General features: G+C 35.5%; 1 protein-coding gene across 4 annotated transcripts in view; it reads right to left on the minus strand.

Annotated features, from left to right (window-relative positions):
- The window catches only part of PLCE1 (phospholipase C epsilon 1), a 118699-nt gene that overhangs the window by 79110 nt on the left and 12664 nt on the right, over positions 1 to 26925 (minus strand). The window lies entirely within an intron of this gene.

Genomic DNA, 26925 nt, shown 5'->3' on the forward strand with positions numbered 1-26925 from the left:
CTTGGCATTCTTGTATGCTGACTTACTAATTAGCATTAATTTGTTTCAATGATCTGTGCTTTGGAATTACAAAGTGTAAACTACCAACATAAAAATTAACATAGGGAAAGATCATTATAACTGTGACCAGGACAGGTGCTGAGACAATTTTCATGGGGTTGTTCCTCATCAATCCTTAGATGCACACAAGAAATAAGCTGATGGCATAATGACTGTTTTTTGTGATTAATGGCTTGTTTCTTGATGCCATCCTTCCCCACACATAAATAAAATACAGCTAGCCACCAACCGCAGAAATCACATCTGTTCCTATGATGTGAGCATACATGCACCAAGTCAAATCATAAGAAACTGTTTGCAGAGCCTGTGCACACCAAATGTCAGAGGCACGGGCAACCTCCACAGGGCACATACATGCCCAGCCATGTAACCTAGGAGGGAAGTGGCTCCTGACAGTGATCTGCACACACTTCCACTTCTGCCCTAAGGCCTGCCTTCCATCCTGCCATGTATGTGAGGGCAGTTCAAACCCCCCGTTCCCACAAGGTATCTGACCCACTACAAACAGAAGCTGTGAACAATGATGTAAGTCTTTCATCCAGATTAAGAAACTGAGAATAGCTGAAGCTTTGATTCAGCTACTAAATTCAAAATTTGGCAATTTTTTTTCCATAAATAAGAAAATTAAATACGATCCAATATTCACTAAAGAATGTATTTCTTAGCTTTTATTTTTGTGTTAACTCTTTACTGGGGAAACCAGTTAAATATTATTTAAAATATAATAATTTATTAACTAATAATGCAATTCAGTTGTTTGAAAAATAGCACTGATACATTTATTAACATAAATCTTTCACATGTCGCCTATGACTTCTAGAATTCACTTCCATTAGAACTATGGCTTCTGTGATTCATTATGCTGTGAAATGCTGTAGTATCTATTCTTTTTCCCCATTCCCTGCAAATTTTCCAGATTTTTTTTTTTTTTTTTTGGCTTCTAGAAATAGCAAACCTTTACTGAGCATCTTTATGTTCTTTTCTTTGGTATACAACAGTTTCATGGTCTCTTAAACTCTCATTAAGAATGCTGCTCATCTCCACCTTTATTCAGAAAGAAAATGCACTCTTAGAAAGTGTGTTATCTGGGTAGGATACGTGCAGACCTTTTAATCAGGTGAGTGTCTGCAAGGAACAGTGGGATGTGCACCTTTCCAAAAGGTGCACTGTAAAGTAGTGAACCTCCCTTACCCAAGGATTATGAGTGTGTCACACGTGGCAGACATGATTATTCTTCTTGGCTTGTTGAAAAAAATATTTAGTTAATGAAAACAATTTAACTTCTCAAAACTGCAGTTACCTTCCAAAATATTTTTAAAATTTGGTTCTGTAACTTCTAAAGGCATGTTCTGTTGCCTACACAACCAACGTTTCCTTCAGCTGCCAAAGCAAAGAAACCATTTGTTGACAGAAATAGGCGACAGTGTTTTGCTGGGGAGATTGTACATAGAATAATGGTGTTAATCTCTTTTGTATAAAGTAGACTTCGGGGCACTAGCTGTCTCCAAAGACTCTGTGCTTCACATAACATTTTCAAATACTGTTTGTTTTGATGTGTTAAAGCTCTGAATTTGTTACTGCTGCTGCACATAGATGAGTTTAGGAAAAAATACAGACTTACAACGTGTATACTTAGCTACTGAAGAGAATTGAAGCAATAAGAATAGGAACATATCCCTCAGGTAACTGACAGGGAAAAATCACCTTTTAGTGAGATTGCACTAGAGAACTGGGGAAACTTAAACTTGCCTGGTAGACAAAAAAAAGTTGATTCCAAGCCAGGGCTTACTTTTCATTCTGGCAGATGTACTTATATTGACCTACATCACTATGAAGGAATGATCACTGCAATTAAAAATTAATATGAACTAAAAAGAGTGAAATGCAGCACTGAACTGACAGTTAGTTACCTGTCAAAAAACAATGACTCACAAGGGCGTATCTCTCCTGATTCACTCTTGCCTTCCATTTCAAAGTAAAGATTCAAAGTCATGTGCAATCTGATGCTGCACTGTCTCACATACTACATATTGAGCTGTAACTCACAAGAAACTGAGGACAGTAGCTGGATCTGAAAGTGTTGCAATATTAGACATATTTCAAAGTACTGCAAAGTACTGACACGTAGTAGAAGGAGTTTGGGTTGAACTTTCATATATATCACTGTAATGAGTACTAAACATGTATACAGTAAAATTTATATGCAATTATAAAACCTCGAGATTTACTTTAGACAAGCATACATTCTAATACTTTTTCTTTTCTCTTTTTTGTTTGTTTTTTTGCTTTTAAAATAAGAAATGAGCTGAAACAGATAACTCAATAGACTAATACACTGGTATTCCAATGAAAGTATACTGCTGCTTTTTTATTCTCTTCTATTGTTTAAGAGATTTTAATGGTAAGTAAGAAAGTAAGTTACTAGCAATATAAAATTTTCTAGAATGCTAAAGAAGAAAAACAATGAAAATTAACATTACAATAAAGATCGAATTTAGGCAGAATTCCATCCTGATAGTTTTACAACAAAGTCCATATTTGGAAAATAAATGGAAGCAAAATATATTTTTCAGGTCTTAGTAACATATGCAATAAATCATCAAAACTTTACTTTAAAAAAACCCTCAGTTTTGCTTCTAGTAACTTAAAATGGTTTTCTGCAAGTTAGTTTATTGATAACCTTCAGGCAATAAAGCTTTCTTACAGTGACAACAAACATATTTTATTAAGACATTCTCTAAAAATAACGATAAGAACTACAAGAACAAGCAACTCATGCTGGCCCTGAAACTATTCCACATTTTTCTCTCATAATCTTTTCTTCTGTTTAGTCATCACTACAATTGCAAACCGTCTTGTGTCCTTTTCTCCACAGACCTTACTGTAGGCTTCCTAAGTAAAAGTGGCAGAAACCTAAACGCTACAGCCATTCTTAGCCCTGCAGTTTAAGACAGATATTCCCCCAAAATGAAGCTGGTGTACACAGGTTCTGCTGTATTGGAAATACTGGGTATTGCAGTTCACTAAGATAACTGTTCTAATTTCTCACTTAAACTTACACATATCTCTTCCTATTTACTGTAATCTTTTATTTGTTTCTCTCTTCATGTTTTCTGTCTCAGGTATTTAGCTTAGAACCTGGGGGCAAGTTACCATTTTGCCAAACAACTAGCAACTGCTTGGTGCATACGAAACCCAGAAACTGGAATTAAGAAGAAACTGAAAATTCCTATTATTAGGAAGGACACTTAATTTCTCTAACTTTATATAAAGAATATACGCACCCAGAAAGTTTGTTTTAAAGAACAGTCACGAAAAATTATGCTTAGTGCTACTAGGCTACAGAAACAACAGAAAATAGACTCTAATGGGGCTTTAATATTTCACTGCATTGTTTTTGATTGGCATCTGTCCAACCTCGATTAATATAACCTGGATAATCAAAATGAAACACAGAAATGAGGGAGGAAGGAGTGTGTGTGTTTGTGTGTGTTTAGCTACAAGCCTTTCTATTAGAAAGGGCTGCCAACAGCACATGTGCAGCATTCCTGCAACACAAAGCCTTCATTTCTTGCATGTTTTTAAAGTAATTTTAAATGCCTGCAAATCAGAATGGTATATTAACAAGTAATAACTCTCAGGACAGTATGTCTTGCAGATCACTTAAATATATACTTTGAAAACACAAAGATTTTACAGAATATATGAGCCTGAACACAATTCTTAACATCACAGGAAACACTGCTCTTTCCAAATATGCTCTGTTCCAAGAAAAAAATCATTAAAATGAGCAAATTCTGATGGTTCTCTTTCATTTACTGCAGGTTTTTCAGAAGAAATCCCTCACTAATATTGTCCAAATGAAGCTAATAGTAATCGCTTGGAAGTTATGACCAAGGATCATTCCAGTCACTTTCACATGCATTTACTTCACAACAGTTTCATTCAAATACCTATAGCCTGATTTTCAAAGACATTGGAACAAACAACTGTCAGTTGGGATTTACAGCAATGCTGAAAATCAGACAGACCAATCTATGAATAAAGGTCTGTCACTGTTCTGGGATTTAAAGTCAGGTCATACAAACTCTTAGATTTCTAAACCAATACAGAAGAATTACAGAGATTGCATTTCATCTGTCTCGTATGTTCAAAAATAATTCTTGCTGTGCAAAAACAGAAATGAATCCCACTATTTTGTACAGTCAATTCTCCAGTTTTCATTTACAACTATATAGTATGAGTAAACATTACAGGTACAAGGACACGTGGGACAAGGCATGGAAGGTCAACTCTGGAAAATCACAGCAAGCTTTCTGACCTGAACTGCCCATTTCTCAGCACTGTTTTTGCAGAGATCCCATTTCTGAAAAGGCTTACTTGATTGGGCATGCTTATTGCTTACAGCACTACAGAATCTAGTTACAGGGCTTCCTTCAGCAACTTCCTCTCTGTGCTCTCATAAGGCTCAGGCATCTCTGAAGAGAAATTCACTACAAAATTTGGTTAAGACGGCAGGAAGCAATCAGATTCTGCATGGATGGGTGTTTGTAATGTTAAGGGGGAAAAAAAAACTTTTATTAAACGAAAACTTCAAAAGCTACAGTAAAAATGTTTTATTTTCTATTGCTACTGGTGGGGTTACCAAGTAAAAATTTTGAAAAGTATTTTATTTAAATTGCAATAAAATATAGACTAAAGACATGCCTAAAAGAAACAAACCTTTAACATAGAAGAACAAGTTAACAAGCATCTGCATGCAACTTCATTATGACTCAAACTTCCCCTGCAGAAAGCCAAACCTTTGGCAAAATCGCAAATATATACAAACACTTTGGGTTTTTTAAAACAAATTTATAAATCCACTGTGTTTTATTTACAGAACAGTTATTCTGTTTCAGGACAGAAGCTTCGTGTTATTATGCATTAAGCATGGATTCCAAGGGTTCCAGCTACAAAAGTATATTTTTTAAAAATTAAGAAAATAACAACATTAGAGACTGGAGGTGACCATTGGGTTCAAATGTGCATCATTGCAAATGTTCTGCACCCAAAAAGATCAAAGACTGGCCATCTCTACAAGACCTTCCTCGAAGAAGATAAAGAGGGCGCTGCAAGTTTAGTATTCATACTTTTCTGGTTTTCAGGAAGAAGGAAATGTTTAACTCATGGATTTTCTAAAACTGGAATCTGTTGTAACAATTTTTGATTACATGTCAATGATGAGAATTGAAATACATTAAACACTGAATGCATTTTCTGTTACAGCTAGAATAGTTTATATACCTGTCTTTCTTTCTCTCATGTACTTAAGATTCTCAAGAAGACATGCCAGAGCTCTGTACCTCAGTTATGCAGGTTGCTCAAACCTGAAATATATTTTGACTGACAGAGATGGCATTGTGAACAGCAGAAAGGTCTGTTGTGTCAAGACTGTTTCTCAGCTCTGTTCACTGACATGTCTTGCTCACGTCAGCAAACAAACAGGTGAGGTCTTCAAAAACCCTTTTGAGAATTTTTTTGTAAGTCTTTTCCAGTATTTGGAGTAGAAAAGATAGACATTTATTCTTGGTGGTCCTCTGCGGCCTGTGACCAAATAAGCACACACCAGAACAACTGATCAAATTTTTGGCTAAGAATCTTAGTAAGTTCTGGTATTTTACAAGACAAGTGGGGCAAGGGATAAAACCTGTGGTCAGCTAAATTCCATTCCTACTTACTATTCAAGATGAATCAGATGATGACAAATGGTCATCCGCAAGCTTTAGCAAATTGTACTGCCACTCAAATTTGCATGAGATTCACCACCTATCTCAAGCTTCTCCAATTTCTGTCTTCCTGCGACACTCCATTGTGCAGTTTCCCCCTGGTTGCACAGTGGCAAATGCGGAAAAAGCTATCTGGAAGGAACTGCAGTTTTACAAGTTGGGGTCAAACTCAAAAAATTCCCACAAATCCTCTTCCAGCATCTCATGATCCATCTTTTTTGGCTAACAAGCAACATTCTTAAAGTATTAACAACCATCCCAGATTAAAAAGAAATAAAATAAAGGGTCACATATCATGATGGCCTTCTTCACACTCAACAGTTTTTGGAGATGTATTTGGATGTCACCTTTAGACTGGCTCTGCAAGACAACAGTTGTTCTGCAAAGCAGAACTCACTTCAGTTTCACCAATGGCACTTGCCATCTAGCTTGCCTGCAGCTTTACCAACATGAAAAAAAGAACTATCACCTGAACAACTTCTCCTGGAACAGCCACGTTGTGCAGGTATGCATTTGTGTTTAAGAAATAGCAATAAAGGACTGGTTTGGCACAGTGTGGCATGGTCACCATCCGCCACAGCATGTCAGGATGACAAATAGCCTCAGGCGATCTGTATGCAGCTAATCTCAGAGCTACAGCAGCAACTCACCAGCAAGAAAGCTGGATCTATAAATGCATACTTGTAGTGAAATGCATGTAATTGTGCAAAGACTGTTCGGAACATCAGGAGTTAACAGCACTCTCTAGAAATCAATATGCTCATATCTTGTTCTATGTATTTTCACATGGTGCCTAAACAGAATATCTTGAATGCGGAAATACTACTTTTCGTAATGGAAAAATTCCTTAAAATATCCTTAGACTGCTGAAATGCTGTTTTGTATTTGAAAAAATGCCTAGAAAATAGGAGAATACAGTGCCATGGAACAATTTGAAGTGTACCTCATAGCATACTGGGATTACTGTTGCTTTTGGGGGGCAGAGATAGGGAGAAGACCTTGCTCAAAATACATACACACAGTAACTATTACCACTACGATTTTGCCCAGTGACAAATGCACCATTTTACTATAGGGTAAAAAACTTCCGGCATACTCAGGGTGGTGTGGTTCAGAGGTGGTGTTTGACACTACAAAGAACAAAAACAGGAGCTACTTTGAGAATGCAAGAAGTGGAAATGTTTGTTTACTGCAGCAGCCCACCAGCATGGAAGCTCAGGAAAGACAAAGGGGAGGATGCTCTGACTAGATAGCTGAGGTAGAAAGATCTTAAGTATCACTGCATTGAGGATGCTTTGAATGCAGTCAGCACAAGTAGGTAAAAGAGGACAGAAAGGAAATATAGAAAAATGAAGTAAGATGGTTTTGTTGGTTGGTTTGGGGGCTTTTTTTTCTGGCATCGTGTGTATTTTTTAAATGCATCTACCAAGACCGTGATTTAAAAAAATTATCTGCTTTCATAATTTGCAGTTGAGAGCAGTGAGTAAAAACAAACACCATACGTATGCCCTCTCTGCCCTGAGTCAAAAGTAAGGTGACCTCCCCAGGGTAGGGCATGTATGGCATGACAGAGCATGCAGCAGAGTCTGCCCAGTCACCTTACACATTCAAAGGAAACACATCACAGGAAAGAAATATGGTCTTAAGGCATCTCATCATCATAGCAGTCAATGCTTGTTCCAGCATACTCAAAACAAACTCACTCACAGCTTTTCTAATAAGGTCTAGTGTTACAGTCACTGTGGGAGGCCCAGATGTTTTCCTTTGCTTTTCTGTAAATGAGCTTCAGGTTCTAACAGTTCAGATAAAACACTGCAGCAAGCAGTTGTCTTGTGAGTATCCTCATTGCAGTGCCTGTTCTCAAAGGCTTTTCAAATTTTTCCTCTCTCTTCAATGATTAGGAAGAAGTGGGTCCTCCAGTGCCCGCACAGAGCACAATACAGAGTACCATGCCTCATAGCAATAATGCTCACTTACGCAACAGCAATTTTTGCTGTGTATCAAATTCTTCACAGTAAGTTGTAACTGGGCAACATGGCACAGAAGAATAGAGGACACAGGAAAACAGCCAAGTTCACCGTGGTAACACAGGCAGCAGTATTGACAGCAGCTGGAAGGTTGACATAAGAGTGAAAAAGCACAGATGTGCCCAAATATTAATATTCATTAACTGGTGTTCTGTGAGCTCTCTACAGCTTCAATTGCAATTACAGAATGTGTATTACCTCACCGGCTAATATTTCTTATGAATCGCATCCTGTTAAGGATGAAATCATTTCAAGGAGCAGAAACTGAATTTAATGAGGATCAAACCATCTTGCAGAGGCAATCCTTAAACATAACTCATCATTCTTCAGAAATAATATCAGCCATCTCCATTCAGTTCTGGTATATGATCAATACCTTTAGTAGGAAAATTGTTTCATTTATGATAAAAAGAAAATAATTATACAGTTTTAAGAAACTAAATATATTTGAGAGCTGGTTTTACTTATGACCAGAAATTGTAATAGCAGGCCCAAAAGTCTGACAAGTCATGATTTTCACTTTTGGTAAAGCCTGGTTGCTACTACTTACTAATTTTCCTTTTTTGTAAGGTAACAGTACTAATTATTTTAAAAGCCATTACCAAAGGAAAGATGGACTTCACAAATTTGGAAGACAGAAAAAGCAATCTGATATACATGGGACACAGATTACTTCTATTATCTTACACAGAAAAGGCAAAAAATACCTCTTTCTGTTCAGCCGAGCCAGCTATTTATATTTCTGTTGGGACCAAAGTATATGTAAAAAAAAAAAAAAATCTTTCTTAATAGTTATTATTTGATTATTAAATTCTCTTGCTAATTTCTTCAGTTTATATCATAATTTTTATAGTATTTTTCAACTTGGTGTATGCTGAGATAAATTTCTGATAACTGTTCTACTTTTGTCAAATATTTGTGCAGCTGGCACTAAATGAGTGCTTATTTACTTCCTCCAAATTTTATCAAAAAAATTGCTGATTTAATTACTGAATAAATTAAATACACTCTATTCAAACATCTGCATTATTTCAATTTTATCCTAAAGGTAACCACCTATTCGAAACATACTACTAAGCTAATGCACACCTTCATTTAGTGAGAAGATGACAGCTTGATCGCTGAACACCTTATCAAGTGAACTGGAATTACTTAACAGCTTTCAAAACTGTCTACAGAGTTTTAAACATAAAAACATTTTTCATTCTAAAATCATGTATTTCTAATATATATTAATGATTACTTTTTATACTTCTTACTAATTAAAAAATCAAAGATATTCCATTCATATAAAACTTGTCAGGTGTATTATACAAAACATTTAAACCAAGAAAAATACCAGGAGTTTGACTTTTCAATAGAGAACAGAAGTTTTACTGTACCTAAGTAATAATCTAAAATAAAAAGGATTAAAATTCCATGTCAGAAAGCACACTGAAATAACTCACAGTCAAACCGCTTCATGTTAGAATATTAAGTATGCCACAACCAAATAATTCCAAATCAAGAGAGATACAGATTTTCATTGTAGATTCCACCTTTAGTTGTACATCTCTGGAACATCAAACTGTAATGGGATGCTACTATTACAATGGATTTCTAAGCTTCCAGGTTGAAAGTAAAAACTAGTAAGAAATATACCAGAAGCTACTGAAAACTCTATTTAACACATCCTTAAAGGCTTATTGTCTTCAAAGGTAGACATAAATGAGTAATTTTAATATTCAAACAGGCATAATTTTCATCTTTTTAATTTCTGAAACACTGACAGCATGAGAGGTGAATTCAAACCAGGTGAATGCCGAGCATTCAGTGCTGAGGAACCCAACAGCTCCCTTCCCATGTCTATTTATTGCAACCATTATTCTATGCATGGAGCAACACAGAGTCTAGATTTTCTTTAAGAAACAGACAACCCCACACACACATCAGATACAGGCAGAAGTCGGTATGATTTTGTACCTTATAACAACTGTAATATTTCCATATGAGGAAAGGCTTCTGCAAAGCTCACACATTTAACAGCAACTGCATCTCCACACACGTTAACTGATTTTTTAAACAACTTTGAAAGATGAGCTTAGTTACATTTTTCTGAACTACAGAATTGACAGTAAGCTTGACGGGCAACTCACAGTATGTATGAAGTGATCTCTGGTCAACAGGACCATGTTAAAAACAAAGCATGAAACAGAAAACCCCAAAATTATGACTGTCAAAGACTGTTTCTTACCAGCCCTTAAATATTTTGCTTATCATCCTCTTCCTACAACCTTACGTATTTGACGAAGTCAGGTGTAACTACTTTTGCAAAACTCTGGTTTTTACCTGTTCTTATGAAACATTACTTTAAGACATACACTTACATAACTGATTCACAAAGCATGCAGTCTATTTCATTCCTGTGTCTTTGATACTAAAATTCGAAAGATATTTAATGATAGCAGTTAAAGCTCACAGCACTGGCTAATTTAATTTTTATGTGGTGGGATGTTGCATCTCTGTGACTAAAGGACCTGCTTCAAATTGCTTACAAAGGTCTCAAGCTCAGAGTAAACGTGACAAAGCTAAAAGACAAAGTACATGTAATAAAACTGTATTTATAGAATCACTATTATTATTTGTATCAGACTGACTGATACTGGATTTTCATTGTGGATTTCTGTTGTAAGATGGATCTTTCTCAGTCTAGCAGAAACAGTCTACAGCTTAGATCTATGCTCAGAAATATAAGTATTACATATACATAAACTGCCACAGAAGCATGCTGTATCTCTAATTTTTTTTCATTTAAAACCTATTGTAACTGATAATGTTGCAAAAGATCAGTAGGACTGTTATTCCAGTTGTAAAATTTATGCATCCTACTCATGGTATACAGCTAATAAAAGAGCAACTTGGAGCATTTTCCTTAGCACAGGAAACCTATTTCTCATTTTCCAATTTTGTAGACACTGAATCCATGCTTTATTTGTTTGCTTGTACTTCAGCTGTTGGGTTCACAGGGTCACATGAATAATTATAAGATTATTCTGGATAGTACTTAGGGGCCAGGAAATTCTCAGAGTTTTCATGACTGAATTGTTTAATAGACTTTTAGGTCAGGCTACAAAACATGATTTCATGAAATGATATAACTGTTCTATAAAGAGGCATTTTCCACTTTGAGGAGGGGTTCTTTTAGTTGCCTAGAGATAGGGAAAGCACCATTCCTTGCCCAAAGTAACAAGAGAATATTGATACTCTGAACTTAATTTTTAAATTATATTTAACCTTAATTTACTGATAAAAAATGAGCCCTTATTGACCACTGCCCACAGTGAATATATATCAATAGGAAGTATCAAAAGTTTAGGAAAGTTTAAGGTAGAGTCAGTGTGAACAGGTAATACACAATGCAGTGACCTAAAGAAATAATTTCTTCTTTTCCTTGTTTCCAGCAGTGTGTTCAGATGCTGCCTTAAACTAAATAACTGTCCCTCAGAGCACAGTATATTCAATTTTTACACCTTGTTTTTGTTTTATGACGTAACTTTGATGATAGATACCTAATACATACTAATGGCCATACAACTGTATACCAGAATAAAACTATATTTACCAAAGTAATTGTTATTGGAGGAGTTATTAGGTTTCATCAGAATCTGCTAAAAAGATGAAATGATGGTATTTATTTACATTAAAATTTACAGGTTTATTTTGCTTTCTCTAAATGGAGTTTTGGAAGCCAATTCCAAGATCTGAACATGGGACAATGACTCATTAATTTTTTTTCCAGTTCAGTTCTACTTGCCTGAAATGCACAAGACAGATTATCTAATGTTCTGCAGTTTCCAAAAGGTCCCATTCCTACATCACAGTTGGAAGGTGTTTTTTAAAGTAAATATGCTTATTTAAGAGAAAGTGACTGAGAGAATGAGAGTGACTGAACAAGAGAATGGGAATGAGAGAGCAGTAGTTCAGTATTTAAATTACATGTTTTAATTCTTAATGAACTAAATATGATTCTGGAGGACTAAAATATATGTTCTCCTTTTCTTTCCCACTGGAGTGGAATGTCACTTGAGGCTCGATTTTCAGAATTTAAGGCATCTGGCTGAAGACCAGAAGAACAAAAATATTTCAAATTAACTTTCTTGTTCTCTGGGGATTGTTTTAGACACAGGGACTACAGTTTAGTCATCCATGAGATTTATTTTGCTTTAGCATTAGCTTCAACTAAACTCTGTATATACAACAGCTTCCTTAGCAAAAGTCATAGCCACTCTTTTCAGTGCAATCATTTTTATAAATTGCAATTATATAACACTATTATATGCCTAAGTGACATACGTATATGCTTAACTTCTCAAAATGAAGGATAAAACTCAGATCCCTATTATAAGTTTCTCTTTTCACCATCACACCAGTTTAAAAAAAAAAAAAATGACTCATTTATTTATAATTACACATGCCCAATTTTGGATTTCTTTTTAACTTTTTCAGAGCTTCATCTTAGTGAAAAATAGTGCCTTTCAATAGACTGGGGAGAGCTGAGCTCAGATTTGGTTTGAATTAGCTGCATCAAGTTTTCATGTACATAATAAAGTATTCATGTACTCGAGGGAGGAAAATTTGTAGTAGATATTTTGATTAACTCCCAAGCAAAAATGGTTACTCTCTCATTTTAAATAATTACCACAGGATAAGAAAACAACCAAACAAAACCCAACCTTAAAAGCACTGCATTTTTCCTTAAAATTCTAGTAGCAGCATAACATTTTACTGAAGTCTAAATTACTCTAAACTTGACAAGCATGCTGTTAAGATCTTTAGAGGTCATTTTTGTCACAGTAGTGTCATTCCGAGAATAAGCAGGAAAACTTTTTTGTTCAAATAGTGCTACAATAAGAACTTGAAGTGGCATCAGGGACAAAACCCAGAAGAAGTACTTTAGAAAGCTAGTATAGATCTAATGGATCTTTACTGCAGCAGAGAATAAACAAGCCCCTTATAATTTAAAGTCCCTGATTTTCTCAGTAGTGTATCAAGGACAATCGATTCCTATTGAAGGTAATGTTTTCATATGCTTTTAATAACAGAGGTCTATATAAAATATATAAACCTATTCAATACTAGCATAGAGAAGGGCAATCCTGTGTTGAAAAAAGGTGATTTCTGTCTGAGACATGCAAGTTTAAAATCTGTTTTAAAATTGAGCCTCTATATTCAAAAACTTACATTACAAACTGTACTAATACATTCTTCTACAATGAAACCTGTCTAAAAAGATTTATCTATCGAAGACCATATGAAAACAGAAAATGAAGCAATGATGGAAGTTCAGTTACTTATAGATGGAAAATAAAAGATGGAAAATTTGGGCACATTGTTTAGTATTATTAAAATAACTGATACAAAAGTGATAGTTCTTAAGAGTCATGGCCTCTCACAAGATTAATAGAGAAGCAAGAAGGAATAAAGATGGCAATAAATACTATTCCATAAACTAAGATGGTTTTGATAATGCTGCACTATCAATCTGTACTTGACTGTAATCTTACATTTTAGTCTAGTCATTCATCTCCTGACTGGCTACCAGTGTATTTACTTTCTTCATGGGGCATTACTCTTCTGGACTTACTAATATATCAGCAAAGGCCCATATTCATGTACATGCTACTTAGCAATATGGTCAGTTAATAATCCCACAATCACCTTTTTATCACTTTGTACACACTTTAAAAGAAGAATTTTATCTTCCTATGCATTTATTCAGCTCCTTGGAAAGCAAGTCCCACAGCCTAATGCTGACATACATTATCACAGTATACGTGACTTTTAACACTATTCATACTGTATCAACCTTCAGTTACCTTTTATCACTTTTACACAAAGGAAAAAGCAGGTATGTGGGCCTTTTACTGAAGACCTCAAAGCTTTGCCATAATGCTTCCAGCCTATTTGCTTTCAACATAGTAAAGCTACAGCACTAAACTACAAATGCATCAGAAAGGTAAAACTCCTGCTATACAAGTGAAAATAAGACAAGTTGTCACAGTGATAGAGTTTGTGTTCATTAAAGATAACCATCACAACTTGCTCTTACTAACCATTAGAGCTTATGTACAAAAAAGAACATTACTAAGTTATTTTCACAAGTAGGTACTTGGCTTCCTCATTAACCAGCCTACACAAGAAATTGCTTGGGCCAAGTCAAAAGCACTGTTCATAGTTTAAATTCCTGAAACATAGTACTTTACTGGAAGACTAGTATAGGAATTGAACATTACACAGTTTTCAAGTTTTTTCAACTATTTAAAAGTACAACATATGTTTGAGAAAAGGAAATAATTCTTTCACTATCATCACTAGTGTGAAGTGAGTTGCCTATAATTTTAGTTTCACATGCATACAGTATGAGAGTAAGACAAAACAGGATTTTTAGTCTTTATAAAAGCAGACATAATAATCAAATGTCATCCTGATTGTATTTCTACCAAACATTTTTCTCTTAATTACACTGGGTGAAGTGGTAGGTACAGAATTTGCTTTCATTTGTATTCTTACTGAATATTCAAAAACCCCAAATCTTATATAACCAGTTAATTTCACCATAATTCACTAAAAAATAGCAAGTATTTTCTATAAATTCCTGCTGTACATGCAATATTTCTTCATCAATTTACAGTAACTGAGCTATTTATTGGGGGTTTTAACGCTGACTTCATTAATTTCGTCTGTTATCAAAACAACAAAGTAAGAAAAAGAAAAGCTTGTATTTCTATTACTTTATTTATAGTTAGAACCTAAAACTAAACAAATAACTAGACAGAAGTTCAACCAAGTATTATAACTTCAAGTACTTAAATTCTGTAAGTGGCTTTACAACCAATTACACACAATAAGCTGGTAAACATTCACATGTAATATGCCTAATTTAAATAAAAAAAGGAAACAAAACCCAGACTTTTAGAAATTGCTAATTGTCTACATCTGCAGAGCAAGTACTGGCTGAAAAAGCAGCATGTTCCAACAAGAAATATCCTGTTTAATATAAAGTATATATTTTTCTGCAACTCTACATTCTTCTTTCTGAAGAAGTAAATTCTTCCTGTTATTCCTGCAGTAAGAAAACATTTTTATATTTTATATTACATGAACCATACCTTTTCCCCTTGTGTTTCACCATATCCATATCCATGTCACATCAACTGGCAAGAAAAATAGAACTGTATAAAATGTGAACAAGCAAACACAAGCAGAAACTGCAAGCTAGCTTTCAGCAATACAGGATGACAGTCTGTTCTCGTCTACAGAGACTGCCGAAGAGCCTGGAGAGAAAAGAAGTTCATTGCCAAATCTTAATCCTGTCGCTGCATTTCACATGGTGCTGCCTCACCTCTGCAGCTCTTACAACTCTACTTTTCCAACAGTCAGTGGAAATGTTCTCTGTCAAAACTCAGTAAGCATTTTAGTTTAACCACAGACACACAGATAACAAAATCTGACATATTTAATATTTAATTTTGCTGATATACTGGAGATTGTGTTTACATTAGTGCAAATGAAATTATGCAATGCTAAATTTATCTGAAAGGAATGCCTTAGACTCCTGGTATTGTATGAATTTATAGAAAAAAAAATTTACAATGTTAGCCATTAAGCAATTTCTAAAATGTACTTATAAATACAGAAAAATGTCACCAGCATGATGTAAACTCATTGTAAGTAAAAATAAAATAATTCTTCCCACATTAGATTTATCATCTCTAAGTTACAAATGCAATCATATTATTGCAGAAAATACATAGATTAACTGGTAAATAAAACTTTGAGCCAAATTATATAAACACAAGAAAATTATTTCTAATGTCTGTTCTCTTGTTCCCAAGCATACTGCTGAGGTTTGCTGCACACTGCTCTACTCTAACTCTGCAGATGTCCTTTCTATTGACCCACTGTATTTCTTCACAAGGGGGCACAATTTAGACAGGAAAGGACTGTTTCACAAGTTATTTTTGCAAACCTAAAAATTCCAAGTGTGGCTGTATGCTACTTTAAGAGGGTCACAAAGGAACACAAAGTGGATGAAATAGAATTTTTTCTAGTGCTGGAACTGAAATAAGGAGCCTTACAAATGTTTTGTTTTGTTTTGTTTTGTTTTGTTATATGAAAGTACAGATGAGTGAGCCCACATTGAAGAACTACAGCACACTGGCTGTATCGTGAGTGCATGGCCTTACATTCCTCAGGAAGAACCCTTAAAGTGTGTCACACTTCAAATTAACTTTAATAAATCCGTATGTTGTAACCTGGGTAACTTTATCTGAGAATTGAGCCTTGTTACTATTTAGTTTACCCTCAAATACTGCTCTTGAAATCTGTGGACAAACAGCAACTGAAAAGCAATGACAGCTGAGAATACCAAGTCATGGAAAGCCACCGAGTAGCAGAAACTGTGAAATAAATGGAAGAGCTGCATATCTTCTGAAAATATATTCTAAATAACATGACTCATCCCTTACTGTCTCTAAAATACCTTCCATCAAAAGTTATGGAAAAACTAACAGAAGAAAACCCATGAAAATATAGAGTATGATGTAGAGCATCAGCAAAGTAAACAACATGAAAGACATCAACAATCAGTAAAACCCAGTAGCTTCCTTCAGTGTCCTCTTACAATAATTAACAGACTGCAACAAATACAGTAAAAGGGTACAGAGCAGAGACCATTGTTCATTACTTCTTCTGTCTAAAGAAAACACATACAATGACTTTGGGGGAAAAAAAAATGCACAAATGTTTAAATATTATTGCACTAACAGTGCTTATCAGGATGATAGTTATTAAATATAACATCATCTAGAAAGTAATGTAAAAATAGCAGGGAAAAGCTGAGTTCTATAAAAAAATTTACAAAACTGTATAAAACTTTGTCACTAATAGCTCCAAGGATCAGTACATTATGACTTTTTTAGTACTGTAGGCTCTGGCATTACAACACAGTTTTCTAGAACTGAAGCAAAGACAATTTCGCATGATTGTTTTTATTGACTAAGACTTTCTGGAATACATTGCATCTATTTTTCTACAGAATCTTTAGTTTTACAAAAATAGCAAAATATCATAGAATTACCTGTGGAGAAGTGTTCTTTAAAAAAAAATTTTTTTTGGCTATCTCTAATCACTGATCTTCTGCTATTGCCTTGACATTATAATACCTGCTTTGGCACCCAAAATTCCCTAATAGCAATTTGTGGTTGATTTCCTCAAGTGCTGGAAGGCAGAAGAAATTTCTTATCTGTTACTGTCAGGGAAAATGTACTTTTGCTTGAAAAGGCGTAACTACAGGATATTCTAAAATTTGGTTCTTTTTGCCAAGTATTTGTGTCTAGAAAACAATCCCCTTTTATAGTATCAATACTGACATAAGTCTTTACATGGAATACCCAAACATGAAAAGACAGTGTAAACACCTCTTCCACATACACCAATTTCATTCAATTTTTAAATAGGGATCAATCAATAATATTTGAGCAAAAGAGCAACAGAAAAAGCATGCTGGAAGGAGAGTCAGCATTGGTAATCAGGGAGAGGGATAGCTCTAGTCTCTTCTTTGCCTACTTTATGCCCAATGATGACTGCATTTCTATGTAGAACGACAACCTAAGTAGGTACATAGACACTGCTTTATGTTCTGTAGCTACTGATTAACTCTGTTGAAGAGCATCTGTCAAAACTGAGACTCTTTGATAGAGAAATATCATATAAATATTTAAAGATACCTCTCCCACAGAAAACATGTTGAATACTCTTCCAAACACGCTAAGGTTTGCAGCACAGATTAGCTCCTCAGGGAAACCCCTATCTTTAGATATGTCTTGTAACTAAACTTTACAAAAAACAGCTATTCTTCCTTAGCTGGCCTGCCAAATGTTTTACTGGAAACAGACAGAAACATCTACAGATGTTCCACCTGCTACCTGTCTTATGTGACAAACCTGTTCCTTCATTTCTTTGAAATCATAATCTGTCTTCATAATGGGTAGCCCCACTTTTACATGGGAGATTAATGAAAAGATGTCCTTCTTTCCTATAATTACTCCTGTCCCAGTGGCAGCTTCTATTCCACTGGAAAGTAGGAGAACAACAATAACTTTGAATTAAGCAAAGCAGGGAATTTAATAAAGTTCAGGTAAGTATTTTTAATTGCTTTTCTCAACTACAAGAGAATTCTTCCAAGATAAATTTGAAGTTTGTTTGCAAATATCTATAGGCATTTAGTTCATAATGTACTGATACTTTTAAGTCTATGCACATTTTAAAGGATACGTTAATGATTTTTAGTAAAATGGTTTTGGAAAATGGTAACTGATAAGAAACATGACTACAGTAAAAAATAATGACTTAAAAGTACGCAATACATTTAGGTAAGCAGCTCTAGAATCTCTAGCTTTACCTATATAGTATACACTGCTAAAGTTCACATTTTTTTTCTTAGCTATTACTTTGCAATCACTACAAAAGTGTTCTTTGAGAATTGAGAACAAAGTGCCTAAACAAAAGATATAATTTGAACTGAAAATTCCCAACTCCTGGAGTCCATAATAAAACCTTCACTTTAAGTGCCTATGACCACATTATTATCCAAATAGTGTGAACCCTGATACCATCTAGTACAGAAACTGCTTTACTCTCTCAAGCTTCTTTAATGTGCAGCATGATCCACTATGCAATGAAATACTTCAAGACAGCCAATCTGTTCTTGGCAGTCCCAACAAAACAAGAATCTAACTGATTTGTTCAAACACAATTTAAGTGCACTTCTGGCAGATAAACAATGAAATTCTCTTTCCTCTTTCAGGACTTAGGGTTTGTGCAGAAGAACAAAACACTACCTAAATTCCACGTACAGTTTGGTAATGCTCTCTAACCTTTGAATTTAAGATCATCATGTCCCCATAGTCCTGAACATATTCTTTTCCACACAAACAGGTTTATCGAGCTAACTAAATTCTCAACACCCTAAAGTGCCTCCCTACACAAAAGAGACTGGGAGAAGGAGGCTTACAGTCTACATCCAAGATTCCAGGCCTGAGCTGTTCCCGGGATCATATTAGGCACTCGCAATATCACATGTAGGACACACGACAAGTGTTGACATGCCTAAGCCAGTCAGGAGTAAGACATCAGTAAGACATCCTTACTCTCTCTCTTAACACAGGGGTAGCAAGAAAACGAAATGCTTTTCTTGTCAAATACAGGTTTTCATGGATTTTTCAGTGCCACAACATACGGACCTGATAGCATGAGAACATTTACAAGAGACTCCACTCACCTGTGGAATCCAACAGATGAACAATATTGGTCCCTCCAACCCACATCAACAGCTTTTTCGTTATTTGTTGTTCTTCCAGTCCAAGAAAGAAAACCTGTGTTTTCCCAGTAATGTCAAGGAATTTTAGGTAAACAAACCACTGCAAAATGCCTGAGGGATGACACTTTAGAGTTTATTGTGCCAGCACACGAGGGATAAATGGTGCAACATGCTTTAGGAGAAGAGGACATTCTCCCCAGATGCAGGATTTTCATGACAGAAAGGTGAAGTTGCCCTATGACTCAGCTTTGTTCTCCTTCCAAAGCAAACAACCAACAAACCATCTCTGTAGAAGACTGACTATATGACCGCTTAAGAGCCTGTCAATTCCAAAATAGCTTTAATTTCACAGTGACCTTCTTTGACACTGCAAAGAGATGAAAATTTATGCTAAAGCATGGAAGTAAACTCTGTATTTCCTACAAATCATTAAATACATATCTTGTTGGTTTTCTACTTCTCCATATCAATGGAACTGAAGAGAGCACATATCTGCAAGGAACTGTATTACAGTATACAGCCTGGGGGAGGAGGGAGGAAGGAGAAAAAGGAGAGGAAAATGAAGACAACATCCCACATATCCTCTTTGGTCTGCTTGCCAGATCTGTCCCAAAGCAGGAAAACCCAGATGCAGAACTGTCGTGCTACAACTTCTCCCATGTGACTTTCAGTAAGTTTGCCTGTATAGATTTGTTCCAAAGGGCTTTAGCGTCATAAACATTTTGGAAGCTTTGTACCAAGACATGGATGTGCAATACATTAAGTACTCTAGTCCTTTCACTGAGAAAGTGAGAGCTGTTTCAAGCTCCAGAAACTTATGCTTTTCATCACAAATATTCTGTATGATTTGATCCAAACCATCCCTGGAAAGCTTCTTCTTGGTGAAAGGAGAAAAATGTCCCCATGAAAAATTATTTCCTCCAAAAATATAAATGGGAACTCTCCAGCTCATAAAATTATTGGTGAGAAGGAAGGAAGATAAAAATTCAGAGGAATTCAGAAAAACAGACTGAAGCCTAGCTTTCCACTTTTCATACCTGACAAAAAACAAGTGGAAAGTCTGTGTTAAAGCCTTGCCAGGAATGTCCATCACTAAGTACCTGAACATTTTGTTTCCTGTATATCTCCTAATTTCTAAAGTTCATTGAAAAGCTTTACTAGTCACAAGTCTGTAAATTTTCCCTCTTACTTTCCAAAATGAGGAAGGAAAACTGTACCCCAAAATCAGTACATAATACTACTATTGTGTCACAAACACAGAAGAAGTGGAGAAAATAAGTATATAAATAACATCTCCAAAATAAGAACTACTCAGAGAAAGAGTCTGCAGGCAAGCCTGTAACTACTAACTTCCAGTATTTAACTCTACACTGAACAACTCTCCTTCAACCGCCACAGTTATAAGGCTAGACAAAGCTTTGTATATTGTCTGACCTTTCCAAGGAATTACATACCCCTTTCAATGAGTTGGGTAAAGATAAACTGGTGCATGGCTCACTCACTCTTGGATATTAACAAACAACAGAATATTCTTTAACTCAAGACATGCAAAAATACCAGGATATGACTATAAGATAGCATCCAGGAGAAAGTCTTACCTTCTGACAGTAGTAAACTTCAATAACCATCGAACATTTTTAACCCATCCACAAGTACTCTCCAAAAGTGCATGTAGGCAACCAGTGTCAAAGCCATTCCATTGTTAAATACAAAGGCTAACTTTCTATCAACGCCATTTCTATTCTTCTGAGCTAACTTGTTTTTAGAAAGCTGCTATTATTTCTGAACTTCAAAACTGGAGCTACTCACTATTTGTTCTGGTCAGATCAGAAAACACAGCTACACACTGTGTTTAATAGTTAAGATTTACATCTGATTCCATCTACTGGTAGGAAAATTGTTTTCAATGTCCAATTGAAAACAACTGAATTGTCTGTACAAGGGTATGAGCAAGCAAAAAGTTTTGCCCACAATCTTATTCATTTAGTAGAAAGTAAAATGGATAATCACATTCTTCCAACAAGGAATCTGGCATCCAACATTTAAAAATCTGCTAGCGAAGACTTTGAGGAGTGATATTCCAATGTTTTTTGAAATTCACAGGCTGTATTGTAAACACCTCGACTTTAAAGCCTGACATTGTTGGAAATGCATAGCAGTGAAGATTGAAAAAAGAAAATTCATTTTAAATTTCTTTCATACAATCTGTTTTAGTGCTTGCATTGTTCTGGACATGAAAAAAGTTTCTTTTAATCATTTTGCCAAGAGCAACTTCTTCATAAATCCAGATCTTTAAATGTTTTTCAAATATATATGCGAACACAGAGGACATTTTAAGCAATCACACAAAGCAAATTGAATAAAACTTTTATATTCAGATAATTTGCTCAGAATAAATCTTCTTTTTGTTTATATTCATATAAACATAACTGTCATGACATAAGACTATCCAAGAGAAAATATCATCTCTGTTCAAGCCATATAAGCACAAAAAGACAGGGAGGTTGGCTCCATGATGGGCAAATTCACCTCAGGGAAAGATTATTCTGTCTTTTTTGTAGAAGAGAGCCAGCAAAACACCAAACCCCAACTTCTAACTATTTAAAGTTTAGGGGGGAGGAAATCTCAGAAAAGTAAGGTTCGACATATACATCAGGACCTTATTCTTCAAAATAAAAAGTGAGATCAGGACTAATTGAGCTACATGTCATCAGAAAGCCTATGAAAAGACCTGACTCTTCTGCTTGGTCACACAGGGTGGAAAAGGACCTGCCTCCCTAGCCATGCTGTTAAGTTGGAAATGAAAACATGAACATTTCTGCCCAGCTTTTCAATGTAAGTGGAGGAGGGTTTACCATGAATTTCCTGAAGGAATAATTTTTTTATCTCTTAGCCTCTTCTGGACAGAGTTGACTTATATTTCTCCTTTGGCTGACCACAATTCAAGCAGTTTGGGAAAAATACTTCTTTTCTTTGTTTTCTTTTTTTTTAAATGTAACGTGGCAGGAGTCATTCAGCATTCCATGGGAAGACAACTGCAGTATGTGGAAAATGCTTAAAAGAAATGATGGGAAAGGATCTTTTTGAAGCAACTTTAGACAACAGTGTTTGTTGAATCTTTTGAAGTGCTGGGTAAATAATCATATGAAACAGTAAATTCACAGCACAAACCAGATAATTTATTCCCAATGTAGCATACATATGTTTCTGAAAGAACAGAGCACTGTGAGAAGAAGTATAAACCTGTAGTTATTTTAGCAACGCTCCACTGAACATGTGCTTTCTGACCAGTGAAAGAGTTAAAATGGGGGTAAGTTTGTACATGCTGTTCCTTCATGAAATATTCGACACAGAAAAGTGCCAAAGCAGCTTAGTTCAGAAAGCGGCTCTGTTATAATACAGCACAAAAGCATTTCAACTGTAATTTTTGCAAATAACACGAACATCTGCTCTGGATTTTTAAACGTTATTTGTCTTTGAATGTTGAGAAATAAATTAGTTACAAGAAGAATAACAGAACCATGAAGTTTGGAGTCAAATGTAGTAAGTCTGTTGAGTCTACTGTAAGTAAATTTACTGTCAAGAAGAGTCTTTTTAAATACTTCTAAAGTAGCCAGTTACTTCCCGTAATGAAACAAACCATGAATGTTTCCATGTGCAATTAAATCTCCATCTTGTTTGTGTGCCATGATTAAACTATTAAACCTTCAGAGCTGGGAAAGTGGTGCAGCACAGTACAGACACCTGAACTAGCCCTGTGAAATTTGGAGCATGTGGAAGTAATATCATTACCTGTTTTTTCCACTGTGTTGCATTTCGGCTCTCTCCTTGCCATTACATTAGCTAATGGAACGATGACATAACATGGTGATGACAAATCCATTTCACACACTCATTGATTACAATGTATTTGAATTATTCATTCCTTTTCAGACTATAAGCATAAACTTGCTTTTATTTGATCCGACCTGTAGCAGATCACAGTATGAAAGACACTATGAAGTACTTTTTCAAATATTTTCTAATATGCTAAGAATAAGTTTAGAAAAAACAAAATTATTATTTTTGATCAGTCTAAAGAAAAATGTGATTCTTCCAGTAGACAACAGGACATTAGATCCCCTCATGTTTACTAAAAGAGCAAAGAATAAAAACTATCCACCAACATAACAGAAATTCTCTGCCTGAATCAACAGACATTGACTGCTCCACTTGTTATCCCACGTTATGTCTACTCTGTAAGGTGTCCTGAGATGCATATCATGAAGTCATATGCCCATGCACCATTGGGTGAAAACAAAAATATTTAATACTGGCCATATTATTTACTGTATCTGCCTAATTTAGTTTTTAAAATACCCAACTCAGCTCTGCCTTCATATCTACTAGCAGTCTAATACTTTTAGAAGCACAGCTTTCTGTGCAACACTTGATGAAACTGTGGCCCAAATGGCTGGCAAAAAAAAGCAATTCTGATCTGCAGTAAAGGAACACCAAAGCTGCTGTATTATTTGAGCTTATGGGCTCTGAAAGACCACTCCAATCTCCCGTCATGTCAGTGCAGATGCAGAGCAGTATTCAGTCTTTCTGCAGAGGCTATGTCACACAGATCATAATTTGCAGTTACGCAAGGACTTGAGAAAGGTGTATCAGAGATCTTCGACTAACTGGCACACATTTTTACACCTTTCAAATTAATACTTGAAGTGGAGGAAAATGGTTACATTGCCATTTGGGCTTTGCAGCTTTTCTTCCAAGCATTCAGTTTACTATTCATACACCAAAACCAAGTATGGAATTTCATTTTGTCTTGAATTCAGTTTTCAGATTTTCTTCTTTTTCCCTTTAATTCTGACTAAATATCCACTAATGCCAATTAAAAGTGATAATGCAGCATAGAACTGACATTAATTTAAAGCATTAACAGAAGCTGCTTGTTAAATGTTACTAATAAAACTGTATGAGTAATTCTATCCACCAGATGGCATATGGCTCACATTTTGTTTCAGATATAGTCAGACTTCAATGACATGTTGAAGATCAGACTTTTCCTGTTTCATTTTATTTTAATGCACAAATTTCAATAATAGTTTTGAATTTATACAATTTCAACAAATGAACAGATATGTGCTGTAATCAAGGTACATAAAAACATTAATTTCCACATTACAATACATACAGCCATCCATAAGCTGTTTTGAAACCTTAGCTTTTTCTCTCCCAGAAAGAAGATGCTAATGCAGTTCTACCAAGAAACTTTCAGAGATTTGAGTCATGTAAACGTAGTGTAAGGATTCTGCTACCACTATAGTTTGTCTAGGTTCTCTAATCAAATTGTATTGTCAAAAGGACTGCAGCAAGACAAACATTTTATCATTATGGGTATTTTACCAGATAATTCACAGTTGCTAATGATCTGAATATATACGCATGTGTGTATGCAAGTATGTATGTATGGTCTAAGCAGAAATGAGTGATGACAGTTACACAGATAGCGTACTTAAACTGAAAGAAACCTTGTCAACACATTCATAAAATGTTTCAGTGGAATTTAGGCCCAGATTTTCAAATTGGACTCCTATAATCAAACCTTTAAATCCCTAATCCTAATGTTGCTGAGTATAAGAAATACAAGGCAATTCTTTGACTGACATCAGTCAGATCATTTGCATCTGTCCATGGTATTTGGCTAAGACAAAGGAACCATGTTAGACATCATGTCAACAGCTGGTTGGACAGTAACAACTTGAAACAATTAGCAAAGAGGCCAGCCTTTGAACAGGGATCTACAGTGTCATGGTTCTAGAGCCATTTGATCTGAGCAAGTCCTATCATCCAACTTGATTCAAGCAGGAAACTCAAAATAGATTTTCTTTTGCATCCTCTGTTCTTATTCAAGTTTGTATTAATACCTGCAAAGGATCAACAGATGGACCACATGTGTTAATAGACATACTAGTAAGAAGATCCTCTAAATACAGAAGACCAAATGAGAGAGAAAATCCAGTAACGTTCTTTAATAAGCAGATGTGCTACAGAAAAAAACAGTATCAGTGACTTGCTTATACAATATATGTTAAAAATTTAAAAAGTACAAAAATTCAAAATGTAGACTGTTCAGCAGAAACAACACTGCTGTCTTACAAAGACCATGGAGTTTCAAATTCCCAGTTAATAATTTGTCAGTGCTTTATCTATTTTTAAGCTCATGGACCTTTCTTCTTGGGAAAAAAAATAAAAAAATCATAATGAAGCAAATGTCCAGAAGGAAAAAGAACATGGTTTTCAATGTTACACAATAATGATTTATCTGTTCTAGACAAATACACCTCAAGCTACTTATGTTCCTTCAATGGTAACCTTGATAATTCATTAAGAAGTTGTTACCCAGTCTTAAGGTGTTTGGAAGACTTTAATGTCTTAACATTTTGGCCTAACAACTTTCCAGATACTCAAAAACGAGTGTCTGGAAAACTTGAACTTGTTTTACTATCCTGCAGGCTCGCTGTGCCATCCAGCCCCTGCTCATTTGGCAGCTGCTCCTGATCCCAGGTACAGTTGTGGGATTCCCTTCCATGCAGCTGGAGCTAACACAGACATAAAAGCCACAGACTGAAGCTCTATGATGTGATTCAGGACAAGCATAAGAGAAGCAGCTCAGGTATGCCAATGGGAAGGATAGCTTTTCCCCTCTTTAAAGCTGGACATAAAATGGTGGATGTGGAGGGGGTGTGACCCCCTGCACTATTCTCTGCCCAGGTCTGCAAGGTTTCAGCAAACCATAATTTTAGTGGGGTTGCACCCAGGGCTTCAATACCCTCAGAGTGTTGAAAGAAATCACTATGCTTCACAAGAGGGTCACAGCAAAGAAGGCAGCAATGTAAAATCTGAAGCTGAAAGTTATCTACATTGCAGGATGTACATCAGAGGGAGGCAATGAAACAGGACAACATCAACATGGCTGGGGCAGAGCCGTAAGTCTGACTACAGGATAACAATACAATGCTTATGGGACTTTTCACTTTAATTTCTCTTTTAAAATTTGGATTCAGTGATGGGCTTCCAAGCTGTGGTGCTGTGGTGTGATACAGAAATGTCACCTAAGCAACCAGACAACTCTTGCATGTGCATGTTAAGTTCTGCTGCTACCATGATAATGGTATCATAAGAGCGAGATAAATGTGCGAGCTCTGTCCCTCTTCTCTGAGAGAGAGGTAGACACAAGAGATCTATATCAGTGTCAGATTTTCTGATACGCCTCATCTTAATCTTAAAGGAAACTTCGCTATTCTAAGCTTTCCAAAATGAAGTTTCATTCCATTTCTTTCATCATTTATTTTTATTTGTTGCACAAAGATTTTGAAACTTATTTTCATCAAATCTGACACTCAGTAACTCTGTTTGCAGATTTGAAGTTTTTAAACTAACAACTATTTTTAAAAGCATGTTATTTTCATCAGATACTTTCCATTGCAGAAAATATTCCTGAAAAAAAACCACAACACTATAAAACATAATCTAATTAAAAACCCAAGAAGCTAGCAGAATAGCCCAGCTACTGAGCCTTGCCACACATGTTTGGCACTGTCACACCATGCCTTCCCAGTGTGCTTCAGTACATAATGGCTTAGAAATCAAATGATGACTAACAATCTGTCTCCAAATTCTATTGATTTTCTTTGTATTTCTACTTGAAAGTGCAATCAAATAC

This window comes from Neopsephotus bourkii, unplaced genomic scaffold (assembly GCF_033783945.1).
Source record: "Neopsephotus bourkii isolate Nb327-2 ecotype Australia unplaced genomic scaffold, CSIRO-AGI_Nbou_v1 NB_379, whole genome shotgun sequence".
In the NCBI taxonomy this organism is placed as follows: Eukaryota; Metazoa; Chordata; class Aves; order Psittaciformes; family Psittacidae; genus Neopsephotus; species Neopsephotus bourkii.